At 34.8% G+C, this 11,954-nt stretch overlaps 1 long non-coding RNA gene across 10 annotated transcripts; it reads left to right on the top strand.

The window, feature by feature from the left end:
* Positions 1–8,635: 8,635 nt before the first annotated feature.
* On the top strand, positions 8,636–11,827 carry LOC120074138. Of its 10 annotated transcripts, XR_005480904.1 has the most exons (7): positions 8,636–9,053; positions 9,361–9,411; positions 9,994–10,302; positions 10,406–10,602; positions 10,690–10,784; positions 11,139–11,205; positions 11,769–11,823. It is a non-coding gene; the product is annotated as an uncharacterized LOC120074138 (long non-coding RNA). The 10 variants fall into 10 exon arrangements; XR_005480908.1 differs by having other exon boundaries at positions 8,636–8,898; positions 8,996–9,053; positions 9,365–9,411; positions 10,406–11,205; positions 11,769–11,827; XR_005480905.1 differs by having other exon boundaries at positions 8,636–8,898; positions 8,996–9,053; positions 10,406–11,205; positions 11,769–11,827.
* The last annotated feature ends 127 nt before the right edge of the window (positions 11,828–11,954 follow it).

Genomic DNA, 11,954 nt, shown 5'->3' with positions numbered 1-11,954 from the left:
TAAGGAAAACGCAGATTAGGACAAGAGACTAAAGCGACCTTATCCTATACAAGAGATCAGATACAGAGTCATGCAAAACTGCCATCCTTTAGGGGGACACACCTAAGGTGCCTTGAGGCGTACAAAACGTTATCCAACTTAATGAGAGAGACCGTGGGACATGTTGTCACACGTCTCACTCTCACTTACTATCAACATTCTCTTCATTCACCTTGATATTGACCTACCCAAACACCATCCATTAAGGGGACACTCCCAGAGTGCCTCGAGGCCGAGGATTGATCTTACGGTGTGAACATTAGGGAGAAACGTGAAGAGGTTTAAGTGAAGTATCATATACCCCAAGTACCTCCCACTGAATGTTCTACATAGGGATTCATTAACTTAGACAATCTAACTACTGATTTTATTTATGTGTGAGTTTAATTTTCTCAAAAACAACTCTTACTTTTGATAATTAAACAAGTTCGAACAAGTCCCATTAAAAACTTTAACGGACTATTATCAAATTTGCATGCATGCATCAAATTTATCTAATTCACCTTTCCAGGTTGGTTCCTAGGTAGGGGTATTCCGTTTCCGTCAGCTTAAGTACCCTAGCCTAGACAGAACCCACCTTAGATAAAAGGTCCCTTATAGGTACATATTTAATCTTTTATTTGTCAATTTAATCCTATTAAACTGATTAAAAGATTAAACTTAGGTTTCTAATCTCATTAGAACCGTGATCTTAGGTCTATCTCCATCAAATTTTATAACTATTTTAAAACATGATTCAAGCCTAAGTTTGCATGCATGTATTTCTTATTGATTTTAATTCTAATTTCCATTATAACACTTATAAAAGGAAACAACCAAAATCATCCACATTGCTAAGCTAGACTAGGTATTTATAACTCTTATAAATTAATTTATGTGTCATGCTTTATGCAATGTTCATTCATTACTATATATAACTCTTGTATAAAAAATAATGAATTAAGCATACGTGCTTCCATACACCCTTATACAATAACATTTAATCCTTAATGCATGCATAAATATAACTCTTATATTATATGATGCATGAGCATGCTCTTAATTAATTTAAACACATAAGCTACTATATCATAACTCTTACAATATAGAGATGATGCATGACAAATGTATAACCTATGGTGGGATTTAAAACTATATAGCATACTATATGACATATAAATTAAACATACATCTCATGTACATTCACAAAAAATTAATGGACCTGGATGACTAGCCTAAAAAACCAGAAAGGAAAACTATCTATTACATAAACCATCGAGTAAACTGGTTCAAACAGGTGAACCGGGTCTTGAACCACTCGGGCGAAGCCTCGCTTCTTGATCGTGTAGCGTTCTATGTGATCGTCTACCCCCATCATTTACACGATCGAGTAGCCAACACAAACTAATTAAGTAAACACTTTACTCGTTCATTTAGCATCAGTCAAACGATCGTTTAGTAAATACTACACGATCGAGTTAGAACTTTTCTACTCAATCGTTTAGCCAAATCTAAATGATCATATAGCCTGGGCTACATGAACTGACCAACTCTTAGTCTTCTTCTTCCTCAAAGTAAACTGCATCTTCATGCCTTGAAGCTTCATCACGAGCAACTCTTACAGACTCAAGCTCTTTAAATTACAGACTTGATAGCAAGTTAATATGCCTAAAAAACACAAGGACCCTTACAATTAACTTTGAAATGTAAAAGAAAGCAATAACCAGAGACAATCATCCTAGAAACTCCATTAATCCACATCCACAATTACATTTAACACTTAAATATAATGTACACATGCTTATAACCCACCAAGAATGTAAATGCAATTTAATACATCAATGGATTTGAAATATCAGAACAACCTGGCTCTAACACTAATTGAAGGAACTCTTATTCAAGAGAACCGTGAGCGGAAGCAAGATCTTTCCAAGCCCATTGTGAAAGAATAAACGCATTCACAAACATATAAGAACAGTTATGCATTATAGAGAAAATTGCAGCATGCTTTCTTATAAAACAAAGAGAATTGAAAAACATACCTTTGATGAACTCTTCTTCACATATCCCTCGATCTACACTGGTCAGCAAAGTTTCAACGATCACGAACGAAAAGAAACGAAGAGCAGTTGTCTGGCAAAATCTCGCTCTCGTTGCAAACGTCTAGCAAAATCTCGCTCTCGCTGCAATCACGAACTGTCTGATCCTCGAACGACAACCTTGGACACTACAAGTAGGTATCCTTGGTATTCTCGGAGTGAGAAACCAAGAGGTTTGAGCTCTGAGTGATTTTGGTAAAGGGAAAGAGGATGTATATGATCGAACTACACGATCGAGTAAGTGGGAGAAAGGTTTAGTCTATCGTACTCGATCGTTTAGTAATCTCTCGCGCTTGAGAGCAATCATCTAACAATCTCTCGCTCTCGTGAGCAATCGTCTAGTCAATCATCTAGCAATGCCTCGCTCTCTTGAGCAATCGTCTAGCAATCTCTCGCTTGATCTTTTAGTCTCTCGAAAGGGCTATCGTATAGCTTTCTTTCACCCGATCGATTAGTAATTCAATAATGAAGCAATTATCCAAAAAATGAAAACTCATTTCATTTTATTCTTCAGTTATAAAAATTGAAATTAACCTCCCACTTGCACAGTTAATGGAGAAAATAAATAACCAAAAACAATTATCTCATAATTTTTTTTATTATAAATAAATATAATAACTAACTTATCATATTATATTTATAAGCTATAGTTTTAATATCACATCATTTGTACTATTTAAACCATAGTTATTTTCTCCTTTATTTAATATAAATCATATTTATATCAATTCCTCCAATTAATGTATCTAATACCTAAAATCAATTATATCACATATAATTGAACCAATTTAATTATATCATATATAATCAAATTCTCTCTTGTTAATTTGAACACTTCAAATTAACCCAAAAACTGATTCTCAACTTGAATCCATTGAGCTACCAAGGGGACCTTATGGACCTTTAGCTTGAAGCTCAAATGGTACATGAATAACTGACAAAACTCTTTAATCACGATATCTACCATCCATTAACTGTCAGACACTCCACTAAAGACCGATAGCTGCACTCTTCACACTACAAATATATTTCTGTGTCTATTGGATAAACTAACCAACAGTACGATAACCTTTCACAGATTGCTCATAAGTGCAGCTGGGCCATTTACAATTTTGTCCCTGTAGTTACCTCTAACTCCTTAAGTACCACTGATTCCTTTAATGAACAATACATCAGAGTCCTACTATGAGTGAACACTTCTCGGGCTATGAGAAAGTGTGTGCCACTATATTGTTCAAGCTCCAGAATCATTCCTTAAGGGAGCAATCTATCTACTTACCCCTGCTTTGGGAAAGGAATGCATTCCATCTTGTGTAGCTGAGTTCCCAGCTCCCCAATCAGACGAATCCCCAAAGTGGTAGCTTTGAGTTGGTAATCTGGCCACTCGCACCCATGCAAATCAAAAGATCGCCTTCATAGGCAGGAGTTCCCAACTCACTTAGGATGAAGGTCATGTTCCCTATGATCATCCTAGTGAAATGAAAGTCTCCCTCATGAACGACATTGTATAACGAGACTAAACATTTCGTAGTCCGGTCTTATACAAAATCCTTTGTATAGGATACCCCCACTCATATGTCTCCACATGACTGATCGGGATTTGACCATCTGTAGCATTTTATAACACTTGTAACATCTACAAAACGGGTCGTATCCGTAATGTCATAAGGATAAGGTTTCCCTCCTTTATCTATATACTACAGACCATTTAGGTTATCTCTTAAGGCATGATCCATTTGTATGTCTCCACATACATGCTTAAGTTACAACGATAACCAGGGATCTTAGTTTATCGGTTTGTGGTTAATGCAACTAAAATATCCGATATTTCATAGACAAAAGTGAAGAAAATATCTCAAATTATTATATCACAAATATTTGTTCATACACGTGTTTACAAACTACATGACCCTACGAGATTTAGGCGCATCAACCCCAACAATCTCCCACTTATCCTAAAGCGAGTGGGTGTACAAGAAAAATACAAGTACAAAATAATAAACTAGGGCACTAAGGCCCAGTATAAAATCTCTTACTTGCCCTAGTTCCGCCGCGGATGGTCCTGTAGACCCATGCTCTATAGGTGACCCTAAAAACCTACAGCCATAAGAGCCTTTGTAAACAGGTCAGCAATGTTATGCTCCAAAGCTATCTTCGTGACTATCACGTCCTCTCGATACACAATCTTGCGGCTTAGATGATACTTCTTCTCTATATGTTTGTCACGCTTGTGACTTCTAGGCTCCCTGGAGTTCGCCACAGCACCACTATTATCACAATAAAGGGTGATAAGCCTAAAAATGTCTGGAGCAACTTCCAGATCAGTCAGGAATTTCCTGAGCCAAATGGCCTCCTTAGCAGCTTCACAAGCTGCTACATACTTGGCCTCCATATAGTGCTTCGCCACACTACAGCCCCTCTGTTAAGAGTGAGCACTAATCATGAAGTGGATTTTCGAGAATCCTTATCAGTCGGAAAATCAAAGTCCTTGTATTCAGTAAGGATCAAATACTTAGATCCATACAAGAGCATGTAGGATTTCATTCTCCGAAGATACTTGAGGATATTCTTGACGAGCATGTTGGGATTAGTGTCCTAATTCTCCCAGAGTCTCGTAGTTTGTAACTTGTACACATTGTTATGAATAAAATAAGAGTTATTTTATTTGGCATTTACTCATATCCAATAAATAAAGCTTCATGGTTATTGTATGTAAACATAAACATGTATATGAGATATACAAGTGGATCATGCCTTAAGTGATAACCTAAAAAGGTCTGTAGTATAAGGATTAAGGAGGGATACCTGATCCTGGTGACACTACGGATACAACTCGCTTTGTAGAGGTTTGTAAGTGTTGTGTGAAGGAAATCAAACATGAGGATTTTCATGAGCAGCGGAAGGATCATTCCAAATTAAAATCGTATATGCACATTACAATTACAATCACAAACGGAAACAAATGGTTATGTGAAATACATAAATTACAGCATGCTACACAAATGATCAAAGACAAGAGCAACACACTTTTGTAAACTCATCACAAAGTTCCTTGATCACGAATGCTCGATCACAGCTACACAATAACACACGAACGTTCGCCCAACATGACCGCTACACTGCATAAACACCGCGTACTTGAACTAAGCGATCGCCTTGGTCACGAACACCCCAAACAATACGAATGGCCTCCATAGAACTTCGACAGTGTCGAGTTAAGTATGACACCACCAAGAAGGCTACCTTGGTATTCTTGGTGTGAGAATTCAGAGGGTGGGCTCTGTGTGGACTTGGTTTAAGGTAGAAAGAAGAAGGAAACACAATCGTGTAAACGATTGAGCAAGTGGGAGATAGACGAACTTATCTTATTTTCCTTATGATTATGAGTTTGTTGTTGAGTATTTTCTTTCTTTCGACTATTTTGGGTCATTTGATTCTTTATTTTTCTCTTTTTTACCAAATATTAGAAAATCCAAATTCGACCTGTCTGGTTCTCGAAAGAGGATGAGTTCTCTTATAGCCCTTATCGACTATATAGATTCATCCAAGAAAGGACCGGAGAAATATGAGAATTTTTATGTACTTTGAAAAGCATAAAAGACGGGTCGCGTCGAGCAATCGACGTTAAAAATTTGTCCTTCCTAGAGGTAGCCAAGCGTAAAAAATAAAATAACTTAAAAATTTGCCCTTCCTAGAGGTAGCCAAGCGTAAAAAAATAAAACAACTTTTACTTGCTTTCTTTAGTAGCTTTCTAGGTTTAGAAAATTTTAGGCTAACTTTCTTCATTTTCTTGTAACTTTTCTTTTCCTTTCTTTTTATTATCTTTTTTTTGTAGGAACAACAAAATGAAAGAAAAATTAAAAAAAATTGATGCAGGAAAAGAACACACGAAAAGAATAAGAACAAACTAAGAAAAATTTCTACCACCACACCCTTTGCGTGAAATCAGGGGAGTTCTTTGTTCCTTTTTTTTTTTTCTTCTCACTCATATTTTAGTTTTATCAACATTAAGGACAATGTTTAGTTTTTAAGTTGAGGGTGGGAATACATTGCATGTTCTTAACATTTTTTTTAGGGTTGTTAAAAATGGCCTTATAAAAATGTTGCTCTGTTTGCTCTATTATCTCTATTAACTTTACATGTTTGGAACCCTTGGGCACCTGAGCTTGGGTTATGTGGATTTTATGATCTTGATGAAATATATCTTGATTAGGCTCTATTACATTCCTATGGCATTCTTTTTTATTCTCTTAAGAAACATAATATCATTATCTTGACATCATTTTTCTTTTTATATGACTCATTTTTGCTTTCTATGCATGATTCATCTAAGTATGTTCATTCATTCAAGAATAACATTCACTTTGTTTGTCATGATCATTTTCTTTTCTCAATCTTTTGATTCTTATCAATGAACTTTGATGATACATTCTCTCAAGCAATGATATAAATCAATTTTAAACTTCTTAAAATCTTTTCTTACAAAATTTTGAAACTCATTTTTCAAAAGAAACTTTATTTTACTTTTAATTTCATAAGAAATTGAATACTTAGTCTTAGATTTATTTAGAATCTTAAACTTTTAGAAATGTCATATCTACTTAATTTTCTTTATTAACCCTAATAAGAAAAACTTTGGTCTAAGAACAACCATCTTTTTTTAGAGGCAAGTCTAGACATAGAGGAATAAAAATAGCTCAGTGTATAAAAATTGCTAGCACACACAAAATAATAATAATAATAATAATAATAATAATAAAAGGGCAAACTTGCGAATTGACATAACAAAATAACATAAACCTTCACTAACGTGTGTGTGCGCATAGATAGAGGTGAAAAGAGCTACCTCCATCGTATTAGTTAGGGCCTGCGAGAAAAGAGTGATAGGTTCCCTGCAGTGTGAGTATGAAAGTTATCCCTCTAAGTAAAAGAAATGTCATTTACGTTTTGTATGTGTGACTTTTTTTTTAAAAAAAAAGGGCACCCTTGTATTAGAATTGACTCTATCCAATGCAAGTTAGGTATATCATAGACCGATAACCGAGCCAGTATATGGCGAAGAGGAATTGAGAGTTGGATATAGTCTTTCTACTAGTTTTAGCCTTTAAATAAACTAAAATTGAGTATTCTCTTCTTTTATGGCTTTACAAGAAAAAAACGTTTTCTTCTAAAAAATAGGATTCAATGCTTTGTTAGAAAAACTTTAATGGTTTAAATGCCAATTTGTATCATTCGTTTGCTTGATTGTTGAAAAGAGAGATATTAATTAAATTTTTGAGTAAACCATATGAACATATTAACATTTTTTAATGAGTTCTCTGAACGAATGCACGATTGATATTCATGTTTTTGTTTGAATGTATGCATATTTCTAGTTTAGACATGCTTGGGATGACCAAGAGTTAAGTTGGGGGTGTTTTGTTAGGTCTTTCAAGGATGTATATTTTCTATGTTGATTCCCCCAAAAATTGTGTTGATTATTTTCTTTAGATGCTAATTGTGTAGGTAAAACGGTCTCCGAAGGCATTTAGAAGTCATTACAAGAAAATTGTACCAAAAAGATTAAAAAAAAAAAAAAAACCAATAAAATCAACAAATTGAAGAGAATCGAGTAAACAGAAAAATACAATCGAGTAAATGAGTGCCATCGAGTATTTAGAAAAATACTATAAAGTACAATCGAGTAAGGTTGTCAAGTCATCGAGTAATTACTAAAAAGGTCATTGAGTGAATGCTACCGAGTAATCGGGCATCGAGCATCGAGTATAAAATAGAAAACTTGATGTGTTCATTCTTTCTTCTGGATTTTGACGCGATTCATCCCACACACGAGCCTCGCACAACCAAGCGTCAACGATGTGTCTTATCCCTACAACTATAAATAGATTTCTTTCATTTTTGCTTAAAGGAAGAAGAAAGATTTCTTTCAATTTTGCTGAAGAGAGGAAGCACAATTTCATGGAGGCTGGAATTTCTCTTTGCATCAATTAATCTCTATGGTAATTTTGTTTCCTACCTAGGTTAGATTTTGATTTCTTTTTCATTTATAATCAATAACTTGTAATTCTTTATGAATTTGTCTATGGGTCTGTGAAGTAATTCAATCTTGTTTCTATTTCAAGGGTTCTTGAAAATTCTTTTGAGTTTTCTACTTTTCTTTATCAATAGCAATTTGAATTTGAGCATTCTTGAATCTAATTTTAATTCTTGAAGCATGCTAAATGATCTATATATTGAGCATGTTTAGCCTAGATGCTTGATTTCACTAGAAGAAATTTGGACTTTAATGTTGGTTGGAAAAAGTGAAACCGGATGTATAATGTTGGTTTTGTTTTTTTTACAAAAAGCGGATCTTTAATATCAGTTTTAAACTGATATTGTAGGTATACCTTTAAAACCGACATTAAAGATCCACTTTTCTTTTTTAAAAAAAACACAAAACTCATTTCCCCCCATTTTTTTTCATTTCCTGCTTTACTCTCTTCCCCCCCCCCCCCCCCCCCAATTTTTTTTTTCTTCTTTTATATAACCCTATTTTCCCCATCAGCCACCCTCCTCCCTCCCTTATCAGCCACTTGCACCTCGCCCCGCCGCTCGCCGTTCCTGCTCGACACCATCTCATCGACTGTCGCTGCACGCTGCATGGTTTAAATTTTGTTTTGAGTTGAGAGATAAGCTGGTTTAAATATTTCCGTTGCCGGTTGAAAGATAAGTTGCAAAACTCTATTTTCTAGGGTCGTTGTCTTTGGCATGTGCTATTATTAGGTCAAAAAGATATGGTGTAAGTAACTTGTACCAGGATAGACTTTACTAGGCGTTGATTTAAGTAATTCAATTTTGTTGTTGTCTGATGCATCTCTTTATTTTATTTTTCTTAGGGAGTTTATAGACCTTATAGTATCACCAACTTCGAAGGTCTTAAATGAGTGGTTCGAGGTAATATCCACTTTATTTACTGGATTTGAATAGTTTATCTTGTTTGTGAGTTGTCATTTTAGATAGTAAGATCTGCTAAAAGCTCTAAATGTTGATGGATGTGTAATTCGCCAGAGATTTGTTTATGCTGGTTGTATTCCAGTGATGCTTCAACAGTCTGGAATTTCTTTTATCTTTTATTTGAACGGGTGTTGGGTAGGAAGGAGATTTATGTGAATTAATAAGATCTCTGTTTGATACTCAGCCTCGATGGATGTTTCATGGCTTATAACCTTTTCAATTCTAACCTACTTTTTGGTTCACGCAGTCAGACATATTAAAGGCAACACTTGCAGGAGATGCCATCATTGGGACTATGGTGAGACTTCATACTGTGGTTTAAATTTGGTTCACTTCCATACTTGAATGCATTTGAAGCATCATGATTTTATCTTATATCATCCTCCCATTCTCTCTGTAGTAGAGAATCTTCAGTGTCACTGACTACTAATAGCTTTAGACATGTCTATGATTATCATAATTAGATTAACTATTGAGAATATGAAATAATCCATTGCTATATGAAAGACATACTAGAAGATTGACCTTTTTCTATCTGTGCAAAATCAAACTCCTCATACAGAACATTGTAGTAGGTGCTATTGGTTTATATTACAACTAATCCAAATGGTACATTGTCTTTGTTGATCAAATTTAGTAAATTATCTTTAACGTTAGAGAGGCTGTCCCATGAATTTGATCTCATTGGAACAACTTTTATTGGAATGGACACCAAGAGTTCGAACATTATTTCAGCCCTTGCACTGAATTGCTCTCTGTTGGCCTTTTGTGCTGTTTTTGCCTTTCATGTTCCAAACTTGGCTACAACTCTAATGACTGAAAATGTGGATGATTTTAGAACTAAATCACATGCAATACTCATTCAAAATCTGATTGGCAGGCTTTGGTTGGTAGATGATGAAACAAGTAGAATGCTCGCACAAATTTTCGAAATCAATGGAGGACCGAATAACTAATTGCATTTGGTTTCAAGAGGCAAAATATCAGATGTGGGGTACGAAGTAAGAGGTATCTTGACTCTCTGTAGGTATGCTGTTTCTGAGTTCATCTGTTTGCAAAGCAAGTCAAACAGAGTGGATGAGGGGACATTTCTCTAGGTTATCGAGGATGGCGTGCAGTTTTTATCAAATATTCTTACACAGTGGATAAGCATTCCATTTCGAGTGCCCAAGTGCTTGTCTTGTGTAAGGTATACTTGCTGGCGTTTTCTTTTACCTCGTAGGCTAGCAGTTGAGTATTTATTTTAATTCAATTATGTCAACTAAAATTCAGTAATTGACTTCAAATTTCAGGCCTTGCATTGGGTCTCAACTATTTGCCACTACCGATGCTCGTAAACTGGATGAAATATCTATTCCATTCGGCTTCCATCTATCGTTAAATCTTTGTCTTCAACTCAAAAACATTGCATCAAACATGTCAGTTCAAATCACCAAGATGTAATGCATTTTTTATTGTGATTTGTCCTTCCAGGAACTCAAGCACAATGGTAAGAACATTAAAAAACATCAGGTTTTCCAATTACTTATTTACTGCAGAGTTTTCTTGATCTTTGTTGCTTTTCGAGTGTTCATAGAAATGTTGGAAGCTGGAGCTTATCCTATAAACTATACGCTCGGAATCGTGTGTAATGCTTGTTGTTCCTTGCAATCTATCGAATTCGGGAAGCAGGTTCATGCATATATCATCAAATATCATATAGATTCACTGATTTAAATAGTTAGTATCTACTAGCGTTCTTTAACATCCGATTTAAATAGTTAGTATCTAGCTCTGTAACAGAATCGGTATTTCTATTACATTAGTAACATCTGATTTAAATAGTTAGTATCTAGCTCTGTAAGCATCATTCTAGTATTCAATTTAAATTATTTGATCATTCAATAAGTATCACTACAAGAATTTTTCCTTGAATGTACCATTTATGCACATTCCCAATAAACACGGTTAGTTGAATATGAATTTTGATAACATTTTCACTTTCAATCCTTTGTATTAAACCTTTTTTGTTTGTGTATTTTTTAGGTGTTTAGAAGGGGTGGAGAGGAGATGGATTTCTTGCAACAGCAAGGGATTGTGAAAATTATTCCTGGTAAGTGCATTTTTGAATGCTTGCAGTTTTAAGCACAGTTTCTAAGTGTTTTCAAGTGACTCTAATGATATGAAAATTCCTGTTTGAGAAGTTATAGTGTGCTTATTTCTCTTTGGACAATATTGGATTAGAATGTAACACCAGTTTATGACTCATGGGTACTATTTATTTGTAGTTTAGATTTGATTCAAGGTGCTCGAGTTTGTAGGTCGCACTATTGTAGTTTATGGGTTATTCATGCACTATGGTAGTCTTTGTGACATGGGTTTAAAGTATATTGTGAGCTAAATTTGCTTATTGATATATGTGTTCTTGAATATTCATTTTTTGGGAATTCTGATAGTTCTGTTGAGAACAAGTGGTTGTGAAATATTTTTGGGAGTGTGTTTCTTTGAACAGGTTTAAGGTAAATTTTTGGTTTTATTGTAGTAGCATCGTTATGCTACCGAAAATTTTCCATCGTCTTCATATCTCATATCTAGGTAACCAAGCTTCTCTTCTTCAAGATCTTAAAAAAGAAGATTCTCTCATTTATTCAACTATTGAGTTTTCTTGTTTTGCAGATGCAACAAAGGAGTAAATATTTGATAACCTCTTTATGCTTTTTCTTGGGGAACTTTAGATCCAACACATTCACTACAAGAATTTTGCCTTGAATGTACCATTTATGCACATTCCCAATAAATACGGTTAGTTGAATATGAATTCTTATCACATTTTCACTTTCAATCCTTTGTCTTAAACCTTTT

This window comes from Benincasa hispida, chromosome 3 (genome assembly GCF_009727055.1).
Source record: "Benincasa hispida cultivar B227 chromosome 3, ASM972705v1, whole genome shotgun sequence".
NCBI lineage: Eukaryota > Viridiplantae > Streptophyta > Magnoliopsida > Cucurbitales > Cucurbitaceae > Benincasa > Benincasa hispida.
Note: the sequence above shows the minus strand (reverse complement) of the source record. Positions and strands in the feature narration are given on the sequence as shown.